The sequence below is a fragment of the Ambystoma mexicanum genome, chromosome 11, assembly GCF_040938575.1.
Source record: "Ambystoma mexicanum isolate Mex_15411 chromosome 11, UKY_AmexF1_1, whole genome shotgun sequence".
In the NCBI taxonomy this organism is placed as follows: domain Eukaryota; kingdom Metazoa; phylum Chordata; class Amphibia; order Caudata; family Ambystomatidae; genus Ambystoma; species Ambystoma mexicanum.
In genome coordinates this window covers 364,079,913-364,102,185 of record NC_090934.1, presented here as the reverse complement: position 1 = coordinate 364,102,185, position 22,273 = coordinate 364,079,913, and positions in this window count along the sequence as shown.

Below are 22,273 nucleotides of genomic sequence, written 5' to 3'. Positions count from 1 at the left end.
CCCTGCGTTATGTGATGCAAGGCTGCCATAGTGGGACATACGTCTATCTGCCCTTGTCGGATCCTCCCTGTCTCGACGCGCCTTCATACACTTGTGTCTAGGCACGTTACTAATCCCATGTCATGGGTTCTATCTTGACGGACGCATGCACAGTAACCGACGTTGCCAATGGTGTATTTAGCTCGATTGGTTTCGTTATGATTCGATACTGATTTAGGGGTGTGTATATTCCTTTGGAGTGGGCTAGCATGCATATGGGTGTGGATTTGGTGTGTTGAATGTAGATTGTAATGCATCATGAGTCCCGTAATGCAATCGGTTAATTTGTGTTTGTTTTGGGTGACAGGTATCTCCTGCCCTATTGCAGATGCCATCTCTACGCCACTCCTCCAGATGGTTTTTACTCTCGACTCCTGCAGCTTCGGGTGAATCAGTGGAGCACCATTTCGATCTTATGGGACGATCGCCAATGGGCCACATGCCCTTACGCTGTACTGGTGGCTAGGTGCAACATTTCGGCCTTTCAGCTCGACTAGTGCCTGCCTCATGGGACGGACCTGCGGTTCTTGCCGCTTCCATGTTGCCTTTTGGAACGTTGATGTAGGCCCTGTGTGCCATGATGGTACAGGGCGTCACACAAGTGGAAGCCGGTCAATTATTGCAGATGCAGCCCTCGGTGATGATGGTTGTTTTGGTGTTATTTTGCAAATTGCTGTGGGGCCTTTGTCATTTGGATGTGCATTTAAATTGTATTCCGATATTTGTCGTGTTGCGTTGTTCTTTGCAGGTGATGTGGCGATTTTCGATTTGTGGCGGTATGTATTGCGAGATGATCTGCATTGTGTTCCGCCTTCTGAGTTGAGTTGTGTGGTACAGTACTGGCCGCGTTTGCCTACGTAGCACAGTATGGTCACGGATAGGGGCTGCCATTGTGTCTGTTTACATGATGTGCTGTTCAGGGGCGGGGGATTGGCTTTTGGCCGACTGGTGCCTGTCAGCCAGGTCGATTGGTGGAATGATGGGTTGTTCAGAATGTGGCTGGTCACAGGTGACTGTGTTTGCGTGCGTTTGTTGGAGGGGGACTGGGGTCATGTCCATTGGAATAGCTTCTGTATTGATGCCATCTGTGCCCTGCAGCTCCCATCGGCCCCTCTTGGGATGAGCCTGGCTGCTCAGTCACTCTGCCAACTTGTGTGGTACATGCTTCTGCTGATGGTTGGTTTGTTTACTGGCATGAGTACAGGGCTGGTGCAATCCCCCTCAGGATGCTGTTTTGGATGTTGCCTTGCGCTGGTGGCAAGCGATGGGGGACTACTGTTGTTTTGTGTCATGTGTTCTTGAATTTCATTTTGATGTATTGTACCTTCACATGCCTGTGCTGCGTCAGTACGGCTATGGTGACATGCCGTACATGGATGCCCACTCACGGGGCGCTTTGAGCCCCTGCATGCTTTTCTACGTTGGCATGCATGGGTGAATTGTGGATTTCACTGGTTGCATAGTGTGAGTACATTGCGCCTGCCAGGAGTTGTGCAATGAGGCCAGGGAGTGGAGTACAGGCACTCAGTGGGCCATTTACGGTTGGTTCACGTTGCCGTATTTCTCGCCATGGCGGAATGGTACTTTACGACGTGCTTGATGGCGTTCAGTACATGTCCGCTAGGGTCAGAATTCGCGTACCGTTGCGCCATGGCGGTGATTCCGGTTTTGCAAGGCGCGCGTGCGCGTACTTGGTGCAGTTAGCGTTGCCGTTCACTGCGGTGTCGCTAATGGCATCGTACTTTACGGTGACGGGTCATGATCGCAACGAGCGGTGTTCGATGGCGGTATTGCATTTCCGCCATCATTTTTCCATTTCCGCCAGGGTCGTAATGAGGCCCAAAGTGTTTTGTGTTACTAACAAATTGCGAGCTTTTTTGTGAGTCCTATTCCATTGCATTACTCTGTTATTTGAAAAAGACACATTTTTTTTACCAAATAACGGTTGTATTTCTGACACTTTTTTCTGTAGTAGTACGGGCCGGTTGCACAAATGTTACGGGTTAAATCCCACCTGAGAAACAACAATTCATTGTATTTATACCTTTGTTTATTTAACTGCCACATTCCGTTAGGTTGGCAATTTTGCTTTAAATTAATGATATTCCATGTCAAGAAGACCCTGTTTATATACGCTAGTGGTATTCCCCTTAATCTGTATCACAGCGTTGATGCGCCCCAGTTTTGATCGTTAATACTAAAGTTACACTCAACTGTGCGCACTACTTGCTGTGTAGTTCGCACACTTCATTACTTCTCACTGTGATTTGCTGTATTGCAATATTGACAATGGCTTATACACCTTGATTCCAATCCTTTGATTTCTGCTTATATGATTGCATGCTCTATATTCGTGCGAGGACATTCCAAATATTCGAGATCGGATCAATTGTTGAGCCCGTATGAGCTTAAGGGCTTACCTCTGAAGTCCTTCTGCAGTCTCCAAGCATCGTCAAAGTTGCATCCCATTACCATTATGTGGAGATGTACTCTTAATCTGGAACGGAACATCAGAAGATTTGAATGAATTTATGACAAGAACAAACATTGTCATTGGCACTGACAATAGAAGCAGTATTAACTTTTTAAGCACGCTCCGAGAAGTGGCATGGAAGTGGCTGTTTTGCTGGAGAGATCGTTTGTCTACTTGGAGAGCTAGTGCTGATATTGGCCACGCCCCCTTTTTGTCAGAGTCATCAAAATCCACCACCCGCGCGCTCCTTCGCACACGCTCCAAGAAGTGGCTCGGAAGTGGCTGTTGTGCTGGAGAGAACGTTCGTCTTCTTGGAGAGCTAGTGCTGCTATGCACTCATTCATCTCTTCAGCTTTCAGCTTTCTTGTGGACATATATGGACTCATACTGCCACTGTAATATAATTATCAGTGCTTATTAAGAATTTTAGTATCTAAATACACTTCTATTCTGTATTTTAGATATTGGCCACGCCCCCTTTTTGTCAGAGTCATCAAAATCCACCACCCGCACGCTCCTACGCGCACGCTCCGAGAAGTGGCTCGGAAGTGGCTGTTGTGCTGTTTGGCTGCTTTGCTGCAAGCGAGCAAGCGCCACATTACTTAGTATTCTGTTTGAGGTTCTCCTCTCTCTCATTCCTTCGTTATTCTAGCTGCCTCCTGCCTCCTGCTGTGTACAAAACCGCGTTATTGCAGTTCGTACAAATGCTCTGATTGTTGCATTTCTGGGGGTGAGTGAACAGTATATAGACATTTATATATATATTGTAATCTTGTTTTAGTTTTATCTTGCCCGTTTCAATTATTGCTGCAAATATGAAAGCATGTAAGCTTGTAAGCATGCCATTTTAGACACTTTTAGACATCTTAGATATTTCTAGATTGTTGTGTATTTCCGTGAATTGTATCATTTTAAGAAAGAAGGGTCCCCTTAACATTAATTGTGACCCACAAAACGCATTTAGTGCCAAATTGATTAGAGCCCAATGTTTAGTGCCTAAAGCGGAGTTGGCTGTCTGATTGATAAGGATCAGCACCGGTGTGCACTTGTGGCAGCTAACTGCTTTACTTCTATGCAATTATTCTACCTCCGGTTCACGACGAGCGTCTCATTAGGACTTTGGTCTTTGGTCTTACTTGGTTAATGCTCACTTTTGTCTATTTGTGATTGCTAAACCTGTAAATATAAGGCAGTGTGGCATGTACTACACACACACTACAGGTGACCTAAGACCACAGCTTCCTACCTATTATTTTATCATTAAGATTAGTTTTATATTTGCATATGTGCCTTGTGCCTTGTTTATGAATTGTTTTTATATATACCCTTTATTGACTTCGTATCGTACACTCAACTGTTAATCGAGTATCCAATTGGAGGACTGGGATGGATGATTATGACAAAGAAATTGCGATGCACAAAAACGACGCAATAGGCGCGTATGTGTTCCAAAGATCATAACACACACGTCCCAAAAAGAATGTTGTACAGGGAAACCCTATCACGGATTATTTTGCGAAAACTGTTACTACCACCTCGATTGCACATAATGAGATTTTAGATAATGATATTCGAAAAATGGCTTCTGTTGATCTAGTGTCTGAACTGACTTGTGATTTAGGATGTGCAAGTGCTAAATTATTATGTGATGTTTTTTGTGCCCAACGTAATACCAACTGTGAGGACCAGTCTGTTGCGATGACTCGTAGTGATGTCACTACTAATGTTACTACCCGTCATCTCGATCCTAATGCTGGCGATTTTGTGCCAGGTATTGCTAGCACCTCGCATCCTAATAGTGAGAGGTGTGGTACAACTAAAATTAGTGGTCTATTGGCTAACGGCTGCATGAATGTTGTAGTCCATAGGGAGCATGATTGTAAGGCCAAGAGTTCAATAGATATATCAATCTCTGAGCTTGATGAACTTGACATTGAGTATATGGGTATTGATCCGGAATTACCTCTGGTTGAGGCTGTCCCTACCCCTTTATATTTCACTCCGCCGATTAAGATGCCGCTGAGATCCGGACCCGCTATTCCACATGCCCCCAATGTAGAGCCGATACTGAAAAATGAGGCAGGGTTTAATGTCGGTATCCCATCGGTATTTAGTTTTAAGACACAGAGTATACCTGAGATGACCTTAAGCCCCTCCCGTAATGTCATAACTGATTATGGAGAAAGATCAAGTGTAAATGTTGATGTCGATTCCAGCATGAACTCAGATGAAATGTTTAATGCATTAGAAAATTTACTCACAATGCTACTTGAGAAATGTGCTCATTTAGAAACAAGAATTGATGTTCAATCCCTTCTTATCCACTCTACATTGAAAGAGCACCGTTGCGAAGTGTGCGCAAGCAAGCAAAGTATGACTTCAATAAAAACATTGCCTGATGTCACTGATAAGAGAAAATCCAAGGGCCAAAGTGAGACTAGTGGGAAGAAGGTAACCCTAGTCAAAAAGAAAGCTAGAATTGTAAATCAGGCATTTATGTATAGTAAACGGATTACCAAAACTAAAAAACAGTTGACTGTCGGGACTAATGTAGCACCTCTGAATTTCATCAATGTTATTGGTGGTGAGGCACCCATTGTAATTGATGTTGAAAACAATTCCGACCAAGTGATCGACTCTTTTCTTGCTAAGGAGCCGCCCTTAAGTATTAACCAGGCCGCTCCCGAATCAAACTGTGTGTTGTCTGAATCTTCGTTGCCCTCTGTTACTGAGATTGAGTCAGGAACTAGACTGCCAAAGGTCGTGGGATCTTCAGCTGTGCCAGCCATCTCTAACCAATCCACTCTACCTGAAGCGTGGGTATTAAAAAATAATGCTAACGCAAATTCATCTAATGCCAGTTCTGGAAGTGGCCAATATAATACAGGCATGCCACCTGCTTTGCAAATCACGTTAGTCCACATGGAAAAGTGCCCATCTCCATTGAATCGTGCCGCAGTATTGAGTCTCTTTAAAACCATTGTTCCACTAAGGGTTATTACCTCTAGTGATATTCGTCTGGTTGACCAGCTAGAGCTTTTGAATTAATACACCACCAATGTATGCTTTGAAGCTGAAGGCACTTTGAATTACATCATGGCATACGAAGTAGAGTTATTACTTTTATGTTATGCTATACACAAAGATATGATACCGGCTGTAGAACGGCATCAAAGCCCTGATCCACAGAGGCTTTCATCTACCAATCCACATGCCCCTATTCAAAATATCCTGCAAAGTGTAGAAAACATGAAAAGTCCTCCAACTCAAGGAGTGAACATTTTCTGGAAAACATTACCAATGACATTCCTGAAGGCTATTGGCAATGGCTGCCTTTGTCCTTTAAGCCTCACTTTGCAGCATCTCGCTATTGACCATATTCCCAGCAGCTTCTCTACTCCTGGAACACTCGAGGGCATATGCATTTGTTCAAGGAGAAGGGTTTGATAGAGTATATGGCACTCTTCAAAATTATAGCACTGCAGGAAACTTGGCTAACTGTTGAAGTACAGCTAGATGATAGAAGCGCTGTTCATCAAATGGCCTCTAAGGGCCCTCTTGGTTTTCCGAAAGGTGGATTGTTGATATCTGTGCAAGCACCTTGGTCGATCAAGAAATTATCACTATCAACTGAGTATGTACTCGTAGCTAAACTCACCTGATCTTCGGAGGTTGTCATTGTCATTAACATATATGATCCACCTAACATGATACACACGGGAAAAAATATTATGGCAGTTGATACTATGTTAAAACTCTATAATCATCGTTGCCCAATATGGCTCATGGGTGATCTTAACGCGAAAATTGGTGACCTTGGCCATTGTAATGAATTTTCGGGTACCCAGTCTAAATCAGGACTCATTCCAGTGCTGAATAGACAAGGTAAAAAATGGGTTAATGCTATGAATACCCATAGTGCTGTGAAACTTAATGATATGACCCCTAGTGATGTTCCTATGAAGTATACTAGGATTGAGGGCAGATCGGCAACTACACTTGATTATATTTTTACCAATCGCATTGGCCTCCACACCGTTATTGATATGGGTGTAGTTGAGCGGGATGAAAGCTATCATCTACCTTTGTGCCTACTATTTGCTATCCCAGGTCAAGGTGTTGAAAGCCATGACTATGATGAAAATGGGATGGTTTGTATAAATGAGGCAAAAACAAAGAGGTGATGGCTGGAAGGTTTAGAATTAATCTTAACCACTGGCATTGCTCTGGGCAACCCTCCAGACCACCGTTCTTCGCCTGCCAAGCCATTACAGAAGGGGAAAGACCATATGCAAATTCGACTTGGCCCCACCCCAAAAGGGGCAGTCCAGTACGAACTGCTAGTTCACATCCCTTCTGCACGAGACCACAAGCATCCCCAAACATGTTTCGGCCTGGTTGGGCCTCATCAGTGAGGAGTATCTTGGGTCTCTAGGCCCGGCAGGCACGGGACCCACGTCTGGGCATACCCGTACCACTCGGGGTGACATAGCAAAAACAAAGAGGTGATGGCTGGAAGGTTTAGAATTAATCTTAACCACTGGCATTGCTCTGGGCAACCCTCCAGACCACCGTTCTTCGCCTGCCAAGCCATTACAGAAGGGGAAAGACCATATGCAAATCAGACTTGGCCCCACCTTCCAGCCATCACCTCTTTGTTTTTGCTTTGTATAAATGAAGGCAAGAACAGAATAGTTTGGCATCATCGCAATATCGAGAAAGTAACCCAATTGGTATCCACTTTATTACCAGAGTTTATTAAGGAGGGGGTGTCAGGAACTGTGAACGGCAATCAAATACTGAATAACTTCACACTGCTCATGCAAAATATTCAAAAACAAGTGGGTCAACGCAGAGATTATAAATCAGCTGGGGAACGGTCCAATATGGTCATACCACGTAGGCCTGTCAATGACAGAATGATTAATGCAGCCAAAACGAATCTCCGAAACGAAATCCGTATTGCAGTTAGGAAAAATGCACTCTCACTGACTGAACAAGAAGTAGCATGCCATATTAAACAACTTAAAAAGAATTACAAACAGTGGCTCAAATTGCATAAACGTGAATGTGAGACTAAATTGTGGAGAAAAATTGCATTGATGCCGCTGTCTAACAATAATCAAAGTATTTGGCACTTGCTTAGTAAAAAAAAAAAACGTGATCTAACACTTAACTGTATCACTGAAGAAACATGGGCCCGCCACATCAATGAAACATTGGGTAAGGTGGAATCCTTCGTAAATAGTATTCCATTGCCAGAAGTCACGTGGGTCTGTAAAGCTTCGGAGCTCGATATTATTAGGATCATTGAAAATCTCAAGAATTCACGTGCAGCGGGTCCAGATGAGGTCTGTAATCTTGTCATCAAAAAACAGCCAGAATTATGGAGAGCTGCACTATTGCTGCTATTTAAACAAATAGGGATGTTGGGTGAAATTCCCCCGTCATGGCGAACAAGCCATATACTAACGGTACATAAGAAAGGTGCATGGGACAACCCGGCAAATTTTAGAATGCTGACAATGCTTGATGTATCTTCTAAGATCTTTACCAAGGTATTGCTCCAGGAACTAAATGAATGGATAAGTACTTCTAACATTCTCCCAGTGAATCAAATCGGATTCCGTGATAAATCCAGCACCACACACACTCTGTTGCTATTAACATCTGTGATTGAGCACGCCTGGAGAAAACGCAACCTTGATGTTTATTGCGCATATATAGACTTCTCTGGCGCATTTGATACCATTCTTAGAAATTGATTATTGCAAAAATTGAATTCATGGGGGATCCCACAAGGTCTCCTAAAGATGTTGATGCTGCTACACTCTGCAACCTCTGTCCGTATTAGACTCAATGCGGCTGGCAAACGCTCAGAATTTATGACTACCAGCTGTGGAGTGAAGCAAGGTTGTATGATTGCTGCTATCCTATTCAACCTTTACCTATCAGATATGTTGAAAGCATTTAATATACCGAAGGCCAATCCTGCGAGGGTTAATGGTGTAACTATCGGGTGGCTTGCCTATGCTGACGACCTGCTGTTACTAGATTACACCCCAGCAGGTCTTCAGCATATGCTTGACTCCCTGGTAGCCTACTCTTCTGAAAATGGATTGAGCATTAACATAGACAAAAGCAAAATTATGGTCTTCTCTAAGAAACGTAAATTGAAGAAATATTCTTGGAACCTCGCCAGTAAAAAAGTGGAACAGGTGAAATCGTATAAATATCTAGGTATAATTGTTGATGAAAGGTTGAAATGGGATGACCAGTGGTCTGCAATCAAAAGCCGCTGTACTGTTGCCACGAATGTCTTGAGTACTTTCATAGGCAGAAATTGTAGTTTCTCTGCTATTGCCGTCCTTAATATCTATATAGCGAAAATTAGATCAATGCTACTTTATGCTGTGGAAATATGGGGCCATAAATTTGTTAAACGCATTGTGGTGTTTGAATCTAAACTTTTAAGAAAACTACTACGTTTGCCTCCAAATGTTAGTGTTGAATACCTGTACCTAGAGTTTAACATCAAAGGTATTTGGTATGCATACATCTATCAATGTGTTCTGTCCTATGAAAAAGCAGTGACTCTATCGACCGACACAATCTTTGCCCCATATGTAAAAGCGTATCTTAGTCTTGAAGGGAATGTGTTGATTGGTACAATTGGTACCATACAAAGACTTCATCACACATGGTCATTGGGGTGTGTCCCAGGTACTCTGTCACTGTTGGCCTTCAAAATGGGATTAAAGAGAAAAGTGTATGATCTCTGGCATGAGAAAGATATTGTAAACTTGGCATCAAAATGTTTCAGTGGAGGCTACTTGGACGAGTACTTAAATCGAGATACGACACCTAAATATATCCTAGCCTATCCTAGTACAGGTACCTTTTGATCCTATTTAATAAGGACATTTTCACAGAAGCTCTAGAAACAAAGGGCCAGAGTATGGGAATTCCACACACCTTAAGAAATTGTCGTCTCTGTGGAGACAATGTTGTTGAGTCACTATACCACCTTATTATGTGTTGTGAAAGTCTTAATGAATTGAGAACCGTATGTTTTAAAGCCTACAACAATGGAATTGCGATATCAGAGATTTCTGATCTGTGGATGACTTTTATGAGTGGAAATGGTATTCATTTGATTTATTTTATTGTTGTATTTTACTTGCAGATTGTGGCAATTTTAAAATGTATTGACTGATATTTATTGGAAATGTAAATGTATTTAGGTTTTTTGTATCAATGTTGTTTGTTTATGTGTTATACAAAGCCTTTTGGCTAGATGTATATCTAACAATAAAATAAAAAAAAATAACAAAATTAACTTTTTAGACCTGGCAATTTACGTGGAAGAAAATAAACTATTGACAAGGACAAACCGCAAGGAAACCAAAGTCAACTCGACTCTTTTTGCAACAAGTTGCCATTTTGACCCAGTCAAACTTAATATTCCAAAGGGCGAATATATTAGTGCTCGCAGAAACTGTGGCAACCAGGACACCTTTGAGCAGGAATGCGATCTACTATTCAAGAGATTCAGAGAGTGAGGCTGTAATGAAAAATGCATAAAAACAGCATGTGAGCAAGTGAAAAGAATGACCAGGGAACAGACCTTGACCCCGAGAGTGCGAAATGAAAAACGAGAAAAAGAAAAAGTCAAATTCATCACCACATATTGTAACAACAATGGAACAATAAGACGAATCTTGCGCAAGAATTGGTACTTATTGAAACTGAACGAACACATCAGTACATAGATGACCACCCAAGTGTGATCTACAGAAGAGCTCGTACCTTGAAAATGAATGTAAGCCCATCTTTGTTGCCAGAAGAAGAAAAACCGACTCAAATTACATGGTTATAACCAGCAGCACCTGGATTTAGAAAGTGCGGCTTGTGCACGATGTGCAAACATGCACATGAACCCACAAACAAATTTAAGGACATGTACGGAACTATGACTGCCATCAAGGAAAATATAAATTGCAAGTCGAAATTTGTAATATATTCCATCATCTGTACTTGTCAGTAAATTTACATTGGGAGTACTATTCGTGAATTGAGGACTAGGATACGAGAACATTTGTCTTTGATTGGTTCCCAAGATGGAACGTTACCACTGGCGGTACACTGGCAAACTGTCCATCAAATGGATGATAAACGAGACAACACTTGAAAAACTTGTGTATAGGCGCATTACAAATGCCATATCATATCATTTCATATCATATCATATCATATCATATCATATCACATTGGGGGTCATTACGAGTTTGGAGGCAGCCATGGCATTATTAGCACCATGGCTGCCTCCAAATTCATGCCTGGGTCCGGGTTCTCAGAATGGGGATTTACCCGGTCATTCCAACCTTGAAGGACCCGGTAAGGTCCCATTCTGAAAACCATTCCCCATTCCCATTCGAGCCCCCATAGGGCTCAATGGGAATGGGGAAGGAGCTAATAATGGGCCCGTAAATTACGGGCCCGTTATAGGCCCCCTGGTCTCTTAGCGGCTCCCGCTAAGGATGGCTGGTTTTACCAGCCGGCCTTAGTGGGACCTGCTAAGGGTCCTTGGAATGCGGCGGTAAGGGGTTAACAGCACCGGCATCCTTACCGGTGCCGTTAACCCCTTACCGTCAGGGTCATAATGACCCCCATTAAATTTATTGGCCTGAAAATAGTCACTTTGGGCAGACGTGGAGGAAACAAAGAAAAACTGTTGAGACAAGAAGAAGCGCATGCAATATGTAGATTCAAATCTACAGTGGTTGGACATAACACGGACAATGAGATGGGGGTTTTCTTATAAGGAGATAACCTCATACGGGCTGAACAATTGATCCAATCTCGAATATTTGGAATGTCCTCGCGCGAATATTGAGCATGCAATCTTATAAGCAGAAATCGTAGGATTGGAATCTAGGTGTATAAGCCATTGTCAATATTGCAATACAGCAAATCACAGTGACGAGTGACAAAATGTGCAAACTACAAACTTGTTGTATCTTTTAGATAAGATTTCAATGCTGCTATATTAAGATTTTTTGTTGTTTTAAACTCTAGTGTTTTTAGTAAACCTTACGGTTTTATTTGTTGAACTGTGTTTAGTGTAAAATATTTTGAGTATTAACTCAGATTGCCAGGGCGTTGCCGCCTGTTATCAGATTTGAAGTAGATTTGGACTTTAGAAGGCAGTATCTGCCCTAAGCCAGTCATGTTTGAGAGGCTGCTGGGCTTAGATACACGCAGCGAACCACATTTCCCAGACATCCTGTAGTTCGCAACGGTACTAATTACAACATCAGGCGCGTAAGCGTCGGCACGTGGGGGCCGGTTTACTCCGGTTTCGCTCCAGTGAGTGCTCTGCTCTGCCTACTCTCTTTTCATTCTTACATAATATCTATCTATTGTACACATACATTTTGCAGCCCTGCATTTGAAAATTATGCTAACAGATGAGGGAGCGAAGGGGATGTTTCCTAGACCTAGTGAAGACATGGTAGTACATAGACTCGTAGGGGAAGAAGAGGAAGTGAAACACACCAAGACACCAGAGCCACATCAAGTGCTAAAGGCGGGGTTACTGAATACTCGTTCTATGGTCAAACATGAAATAAATATAAATGACTTGATCATGGAGAAACAAGTAGATATAATACGTGTCATTAAAAGACCCCATTGGACCCACATGTGAATTAGCAGTCCCAGCGGACTATACAGTTTACAACATGAATAGAGAAAGTGGGGGGGGGAAGCTTTTATAGCCAGAGACTTACTCAAACTGTTTAAAGTTAATTTCAGCTGAAGCGGATGTGAATCATTACAATTGAAACTGGTATTCACCCCGAGTCTGTGCCAGCCGCATGCGTCAAAACCCATTTTAGAGCACAGCGTATTCATAACCAGCTGTGGCGCAGAACTGCGCAGCGACCCTGCATCAGCACCAGTAACGCCCCCCAACCCCGCCCCATGCGCCAAAAACATCGCACAAATCCCCTACATGGCGCAAAGGTCAGTGGACCAGCATACAGCCCCCCAACCAGGAAAATGCGTGGAAAATGACCTGCACACCCTTCAGAATACACATACCCCACTCGCGCTATCGAAAACGCATGTAAAACTCCCTGCGCACCTCTCGGAATACACGTACCCCGCCCGCACTCGTGAAAACGCGTGTAAAAGTCCACACGCACCCCCGGAATACATGTACCCCACCCACACTAGTGAAAACGCGTCTAAAAGTCCACGCGCACCCCCGGAATACAGGTACCCCGCCCGCACTAGCGAAAACGCGTGTAAAAGTCCACACACACCCCCAGAAAACATGTACCCCACCCGCACTAGGAAAAACGCGTGTAAAAGTCCATGCGCACCCCCAGAATACACGTACCCCGCCCGCACTAGCGAAAACGTGTGTAAAACTCCCTGAGCACTCCCAGAATACACATACCCCGCTCACGCTATCGAAAACGCGTGTAAAAGTCCACAAACATCCCCAGGAATACGCGCAGGCAGCCCATCCACCCTCCCCATGCCCCACAGGCAGCCCATCTAACCTCCCCATGCCCCACAGGCAGCCCTTCCACCCTCCCCATGCCCCACAGGCAGCCTACACCACAGGGGACTACCCTACACCCTTGGGCATGCCCTGCGGGCAGCCACCATGGCACCATGCACTCAGGAGCACCGACACATGTCCCCCACCCACCCAGCAGTGATGGGCACCTGCCACCAGGCCCTGACTCATGTCCCCCAGCCACCCACCCACCCAGCAGTGACGGGCACCTGCTAGCAGGCCCCAACTCATGTCCCCCTGCAACCCCAAAGCAGTGACAGAAACCAGCCAGCAGGCCCTGACACATGGCCCACCAAACCACGTTTTAACAAAACAGACCCATGTCCCTTATGCAACCCTCATCCCCCTTGCCCCCAGTACAAGCATGCAACCATCCACAGAACCCACTCCCAAATTACCCATGCCATGACAGCCTTAAATGAACCACCATGCCCATGCAGGAATGCACAACGGAGCCACACAGTGGCAACACATGACTGAGGCAATGTTCATTGAGACATGCACAAAACCAATGATAGAACACAACACCAATCTTGAAGTAAGACAAAATGGATTATAAACATAATGGACTGCACTCAGGAACACCGACACATGTCCCCCACCCACCCAGCAGTGATGGGCACCTGCCACCAGGCCCGACTCATGTCCCCCAGACACCCACCCACCCAGCAGTGATGGGCACCTGCCAGCAGGCCCTGACTCATGTCCCCAGGCACCCCCAAAGCAGTGACGGGCATCTGCCAGCAGGCCCTGACTCATGTCCCCCTGCACCCCCAATCACCCACCTACCCAGCCGTGACGGGCACCTGCCAGCAGGGCCCTATTCATGTCTCCCTGCACCCCCAAGCAGTGACGGGCACTTGACAGCAGGCCCAGACTCATGTCCACCAGCCACCCACCCACCCAGCAGTGAAGGGCCCTGCCTGCATGCCCTGACTCATGTCCCCCAGAAACCAACCCACCCAGCAGTGACGGGCACCTGCCAGCATGCCCCAACTCATGTCCCCCAGACACCCACCCAGCAGTGACTGGCACCTGCCAGCAGGCTCCAACTCATGTCCCCCTGCAACTTCACCCACCCACCCAGCAGTGGCGGAGACCTGCCAGCAGGCGCTGATACATGGCCCACCAAACCACGTTTTAACAAAACAGACCCATATCCCTAATGCCAACCCTAATCGCCCTTGCCCCCAGTACAAGCATGCAACCATCCACAGAACGCACTCCCAAATTACCCATGCCATGACAGTCTTAAATGAACCACCATGCCCATGCAGGAATGCACAACGGAGCCACACAGTGGCAACACATGACTGAGGCAATGTTCATTGAGACATGAACAAAACCAGCGATAGAACACAACACCAATCTTGAAGTAAGACAAAATGGATTAAAAAAATAATGGGCTAACATAGAGGAAATGAAACTTGAAAATCAATGTACAATGACAGATATAACCAAAAAAGAAGTTATTCAAATTGATTAAAAAAAAAAATACATCATGTTGAATAAAAAAGTGGTACATTGCCAATGTCAATAAGAAAAACATAATCCAAATAAAAGAAAACCATTGATCCATGGAAATATTGAAAAAAAAAAGTATGTACAAGTCTGCAACTATATACAATGGAAGCCCAAATGGTCCATGATCCACAAACAAAAGGAAACCTACAAAATAGTCCTATGGAGAAAAAACTATATACACGAAGTGGAGCAATGTCCATGAACTCCAAAAAAAAGAAAAAACAAAGGAAACCTAACACGAATGAACTATGTACAAAGAAGGCGGGCATGTCCTACAGCTCACTGTTTATTGTTCTGGGCCAGGGCATCATCAAACTCCTTTTCAACATCCTGGAGGCGGGCCTCTTCCCTGGCCTCGAGGTCTCACAGGGATGCAGTCATGGCCTGTTCCAACTCCCTGCAAGTTGCCTCAATGCACTCATCCCACCTCAACACCCTGTGCATGGAGTTCTCCGCCCTGACCATAGTGAGCCGTGCCTCCTCCGCCCGCCGCCGCTCCGCATCTATCTGCTGGCCCAACCGCTGCCACACAGAAGACACTCCCAATCCAGGTTCCTCCTGCCCTCTGGCCGATTCCTGCCCCTGTGATGTTGCTGGCCCCGAGCCTACTGCGTCCAATCAGTATGCATGTACACTTACCGCTCGAGGACCCTCATCTGGTTGTCGGTAATGTGGATCCGGCACCCCTCTGCATCTGCTGCCTCCAAGAGGTGCTGGGCCTTGCTGAGGGTCCTGGACCTGAAGTCCTCCCAGCGCTTCTGGACGTGTGCCATGTCGCGGGCTGCCACACCCTCCACGTTGATGGCAGCCACAATGTCATTCCAGATCCTCTTCCGTCCTTCATTTTCGGCACGTTGTCTTCCAAAGAGGGCATCATAATGCACCAGGACTTGCTCCACCAGGATGCCAACTTCTGCGGCACTGAAGCTGGTAGCCCTCTGCCTCTCTGGCTGAGGGTTGCCAGTGGTGTCTGATGTTGTTTCCCCCGACATGGCAACCCTGGGTCCTGGTGCTGGGCTGTGGAGCGATGGAACTTTAGTCGGGAGTCTTCTGTTCCAGCAGGGGTGGTCACAGCAACTGGAACCCTGCAGATGGCTGATGTGCAGGCACCAAATGGCATGGCACATGGACAGCAGGCAAGCAGGCAGCAGCAGATGGCAGGTGGGAGTCTACTCGTGGGTCTGGGGGGCAGGAAAATGGCCTTCTGGGCAGGAGTGTGGTCTTCCATTTGTTGTTGCGTGGCCAGCTTGATACGGAGTGATTTGGCACGTGAAAAAACAGCACGTCAGCATGTAATTCGAGGAAAGGCCCTTAGTGCATATGCGCATATGTGACGTGATACGCGCGGGTGTTTCCCTAAGCACGGGTGCATCTGAACATGCAAAAAATAGCATCCGCTTGTGAATGCGTGTAATTCGAGGAAAAGGCCTTAGCGCGTAAGCACGTATGTGACGTTACACGTGCGGGTGTAGCTTTCAGCACAGGTTAAAGGTGAGCACGGGCCAGCAAAACACTGTACGTGCTGTTCGTGGAGACCGACTTCACAGCGTCTGAAGTCCGTACATCTTCTATTGGTGGGGTGTTGCCTACACGCACAAGCGCGTGTGTTTTTTTTTTCATGCAAGGCAGACGGTGAGTCGCATAGGCTTTTTTCCCACTGTGGTTCCCCCTGTGCATGCGTACCATTTAGAGGTCATAGTAGCCTGTGTGTTCCATGTGTACGTGTTTTTTGTGTTCCTGGGTGCAACACCGTACTGCTGGAGGTAATATTCATGCACGTGGGATTTTTTTATTTTATTTTTGGGGGTGCCTGAGCATTGCGTGACCCGTTGTTTCTCCCCAGGAGTCACAGACAGCCTTGCAGGGGCACTGGGATACCTATTCCATCAAGTACCCTGCCCCCTTCTAGCCAATTGCCCAGGACAATTGTTGAGTTAACCTCCGATAGCACATTTTCCATCGGTGCCATGGTTGGGAGGCCACCAAAGGCTAAGGGCGGCAAAGCTGGGTGTCCTCCCAGGGCTGGCTGTGGTCAGGCATGTGGGCGCGGAGACCAGGGAGAACAGGGAGTCCAGGGTGGTCAGGGTGGCTACAGGGGTGGAAGAGGCAGGGGTGCCCCTCTGGGACGGGATGCCCAGTCACGTACTGGTGCAGACATGCCACCATCCTCTGTGGTTCCTGGTAATGCAGCTGTTCCATCACAACCTGGTGCCCATATCACCCAACAGCAATTTACATATGATATCACAGGCCCACCGGTGGTGGTAGCTGCAGGTGCAGCTGTGGACACCTCCACCCTGGCTCTAGGTCAGGCAGCGAATGCTGCGTTGTGTGACGAGGACTCCCAGGACGATTTCCATCTTGTCTGGGGGGTTGGCTCATTTGCGTTCACTGTGGCTGTGACTGTAGCACATATATCTGGGGCAGTTATGACATCTGCTGCCCCAAGCAGCAGGGTGGTGATAACTGCATGTGCAGATGCAGCCAACACTACCCCGGCAGTGACTCAGACCCAAGCCAGACATTTTGTCCTCATACCAACACCGACTGCCTTGGTCTAGTCCACCAGTGCCACTGCCCCCCTGATCAGGGCCACATTGCCCCCTCAGGGCCAGTACCACCATCCAAAAGGAGAAAGCGTGCTCCTGCACAAGAGGCTGGGACTCCAGACACGGCTCCGGCCTCCGGCACGTCAAAGAAGAAGCCTTTCTGCAATCAGGAACTGGACATCCTTGTGGACTAAGTGGTGGAACACCAACGCGATATGCTTGTGGGCCCACAGTGCCATACAAAGCACCACTAGCATTGGGTCCACTGGCAGCATGTTGCGGTTGGTGTGACATCCATGGGATTCCAGATGCGCACAGCTCAGGACTGCTACAAGCGCTGGAATGACCTCAGACGCAGTGCTAAGCAAAAGCATTCCTCCAATTACACCATGTCTCTGGTGACTGGTGGTGGGCCACCACCAGAGGAGGATGAACTCACTCAGCATGAGGAGATTGTTTCAGAGTTCATCCCGGAAGAACAAATCTGTGGAGTGGGCGAGAGAATGGATTATGATGCATCATCTGGTGAGTATTGATGCGTGTAACTCAATGACATGTGTGTTTGGCATGTGTGGCCCACCCAGATACAAGTAGGCTCTTTCCTATCTTCAATCTCCCTCACCACATGTGTTGTTCACTAGGGGTCTAACCTCTCGTCCCCATTTCATGGAGAGCAAGTGGCAGCTCTTGACTACTGCATTATCATTTTTTTTGTACAAGTTCCGGTGCTATGCTGATGACAACCAACACATTTACTGGCTGACCTTGGCCACCTCTTGTCCCTCCCTTATTTCTGATAGCCTCATTGCCATTTGCTTTTGGTGTACTACCAACGGTCTCTGTCTGAATGCCAGCAAGATTGGCATCCTCCTCATCGATGCACCTTTGCCATCCTTTGCCGTCAATCTCTGGCCAGCCCCACTTGGCCCTCCTCCTGCCTCCACCTGCAAGGCCAAGAACCTCAGGGTCACCTTTGACTCAACACATCCCTTTTACACACACATTTGTGACGTATCTTGGAATGGATTAACTTCTTGCTCCGCCTCCTCAAGGTACTGTGCCTTCCCTAACATTCTCCTACATGCTCACAGTCTGTCAAGCTCTGGTTCATTCAAGGTTGGGGTACTGTGACAGTCTATTTCAATATTCAACCTGCCTCCACCCTCCACCACTAATCCAGTACAGGACTGCAAGACTTGTACTTGGCCTCAAGCCCTGGGATCCTATCTTTCCAGCTCTGTGACCCCTTCATTGGCTACCAGTGGATGCAATGATGTTACTTCAGATCCTCTGCATTGTGAACAAGGTGTTTTTGGGACTGGGTAGAAAGAACCTTCAACAATCCCTCTACCAATTCCACCCCTCTTGAGTCCTTTGCTCCTCTACCCCACACTCCTTCAAGGTCAGTCGTTAATTGAATAAATAAGGTAGGGCCAGATATGTGTGTACAGCTGGGAGCTCACTTTTGAACAGCCAACTGGCCACGTTGAATCTTGAGGAGAGAAATATCTGCTTCTGGAAGCACCTCAACACCTTCCTACTTGCTCCTGCATTAGCCCCTCTTCTACCCAGCTGAACAGTTTCCTATGTTGGCACTGTGCCCCTGCACACACTCTGTCCATTGAATCAGGTACCTGCTCACCCTGCCTCCTTGCTGCACTGCCTAAAGGCCTCCCACATCAATGGGTCCAGTGCCTGTCCCCATACAGTCCAGCACTCCTTGTCTGCACTCATCAGATTTGCCCTGTCCAAAACATCTTGCACTTGCCACTTGCTGGCTGCACTTCCACTTTTTGAATGGGCATTCTATCATTGGACATCATTTTCCTTCTTTGGTCTCCTCTGTTTGGCACGTTCCCCTTCTCCCCCTTCCTGGGTCTTCAACCCTTCATCCCTTCTCCATGCAGTAGCGTGTTCTGTATGTCACCGTGCCCAGTATGATAGTTGTTTTGAATTCCGTTTCTCCCCTGTTCCCCTCCCTTTGCTTTTTTGTCCTCTGAGCCACTTGTGTACGAGTGCAATCTTGATGAAATGTCACATTATGTCATATGCATCCTTTGTCCTTGGAGAAGTGTGGCTCACTCTGAGTGTGCTGATGGCAGTGGCTCCCCATACACATATGTGCAGGATCATGTTACATGTGCATTCCATGTATGCCCCTAGGTGTCCTTGACAACCTGCTTATTGTTCTATTTGTCCAGGATGATCCAAGTGTCATCTCATTTGGACAGCCATGTCATGCTCACTGTAGGTCTGCGTGTCATCACGCACGACTTTAGGATGTAAACATCTGTATCATGACCATGGCTCCCTCAGTTACAGGCCCATGACCACTTTTCAACTGGTGTTGTCTTCTACATGCATGGATGTAACATTGATGGTTCCTCACCTCTCTTCCATCATGTCCACTTCTCATCGGTTGTAGTGACATTTGACTGACAAAATGCAATAAACGCACTCCTACACCGTCTGGCAATGCACAGTTCGGCGTGGAACATGTCATTGCCATGCAGTGCCTCCTTGCTATTGGCCAGAGGGCGGGTGTTTCACGGAACCCATGCTACCTGGTGCATATCATTTGCACATGATGGCTGCAATTGCCGTTACACTGTCATAATGTTTGAATATTGTCATCACTACATACGTCTTGATGTTGTACGTTGAAGGGCTACACATGCACTACAATGCACACACCCACTCCTGTCCCAAGTTAAGCCCTTCAACGTGCAATCATGATGGTGCTGTGTGATGTTGACCTGACATATATGTACCCATGTCCCTCCTATCACAGTATGGAAATGCACTAGCGTAGGTGCCTCCTATGACACATGTACTGTGCATAGTTGACTGTAGTGGAGTGCTGCACATGAACATGCATGTTACATATATCATGGTGTGTTTGGTTACATTTCTAGCTGTGTCTATTTGTGTGTTAACACATGCTTATGCTAGGTGCTGACTATTTGTTACCATCTCTTATTTTGGCATTGGAAGTATGCCCTCTAGAGGTTGTGTGTGATGCAGGTGATGTGCAACATGCAATACATGTGCTGCATTCACATTATGTACACATCCTTTACTGCTTTTGGGATGGCCCTGCATTGCAATGCCACTGGATGCATGTTGGGGTTTGAGTTGCCTGTGACATGGTTGTTTCATTATTTGTTTGTCAATGTTGTGAACTGTATGTGTGTGGCTACTGACATGCGTGTTCTTGTTTCTCTTTTTTATGTTGTAGGTGATGACGCACTGGTGGCAGAGGATGAAGATGTCATCCCAGACACGGTGGTCAGTTCACATGACCAACCAGGCACCAGTGGTGGTCGTGGGGTGGCAGCCCACGAGAACCTACAGGTGCTCCAGGCCATCGTGCCCAGAGCTGACTCTGAGTCAGGCTCTGATGTATCCTCTGACCACTATGTTGAGCCGGATCTGCATCATGACATGTCGTCGCCGGTAGGTGATCCTGTGTCGGATGGTCTTCTGTCTGCAACACCTGCAGTAGGGGGCCAGGCAGGGTTGGAATGTCCACCTCTGGTGGTTACGAGTGCATGGTCACACTCGACACCAGTTGGCCATGTTCCTGGGCATCAGGTCGACTGAGGGATGCAGTCCTGCAGCCGCGGGCGGCACCAACCCAGCAAGGACCATGGCTCCTTGGGCCCAGCAGGTGTGGTGTCCGGCAATGCGGTGGCCGTGTGCCACTGGGATCAACTGAGTGGGAGTGTTTCATGATTACCATAGCACAGCTACAGGGGGGAGCAGTTGAGATGGTTGCTCAAGGTATGGAAAGTGTGGCCCATTCCATCCTCCCCTCTGTAAGGCAAATTGTGCTCCAGCAGCGGGCTATGCAGTCCACGTGCCGCTCACTCAGGCTGGGCATGACGGCGTATGACAGGGCGCGCCGGGCTGAAATGGTGGCTCTGCGTGAAACACTAAATGCTTAAGCAGAGGCACACCGTGAGGCCCTGAGGGTGGAACAACAAGCCTTCCAATCTACTCTAGCTGACCTCATGATGGATCAGAGTAGGCGGACAGAAGACAGGTAGGAACAGCTTGAAAGAATCATCTCGGCTGAACTCCATGCAAGCTGGGAGTCACTCGGTTTGTCATGTGAGGCCATGCAAGCAGAACTCTGTCTCACACATCAGTCCCTGCATGAGGAAGCACATGTGACACGTGAGGTAATGCATGCTGACCTCAGTCTCATTGCCCGCCAGGACTTGGCTTACCAGACCCGTATACTTGCAGCCATTGAGGGACAAGGCATGGCTAGGCGTGGTGAGTCAACTGCACCACGTCCACCTTCTGATTCAGATCCAGAGGGTGATGATGACAACCTATCTCCCACATAGGTCGGGCCGTGCAGGCGCTGAGCCCAGTGAGGGTTTTTTTTTTTACCTCAACATCTACACATGTGTGTGTTGAGGTGCACCCTGTACCTCAACACACCTGGGTGCCCCTCCCACCCCCTGGGTCATATATGGCCATTTTTGATTTTTTTTCCTGCAATTTCTGATTTTTTTCAGCAGTTTTTATTCTGAAAATAGTTTTGATTTTTCATCCTAATTGTATGGTTTTTGGTAAGTATGTTATCTTTTTATTTTCATTTTTCATTTTATTTAATTTTTCCGTTATTTAGTTGTTCTTTTTCAATGATTTCAATTTGCTTTTTATTTGTCATTTTTTTTTTTGGTTTTCTTCCATTTTATTGATTTTGCTTTTATTTCTTACATTACTCTTTTCATTTTTTTATAGTTCAATTGATTATTTGATTTAATTTGTATTTTCTTTAGAATTCTTTTTTTTTCAATTTTATTTTGTCTTTTGTGCATTCATGTGACAGTGTGGTGCTTTGTGGCATCCGAAGGCATCCACTGTGTGTTCCTGCTGGGCCCATTCAGGCTTGTCTTGTGCATGTGTTTTGCTTGGGGTCCTGACACATATGATACTCCTGCTTCCCTTTTCCATGGGCTCGCAAGGATGGCTCGGTGTAACAGCATATCACACATTGCCATGAGGCTTCAATCATATCTGCGGCCAGCCTGCAGTTCTACTTGTGTGTACACCCCTAGTGGGTATTCCAGATGGGTTCCC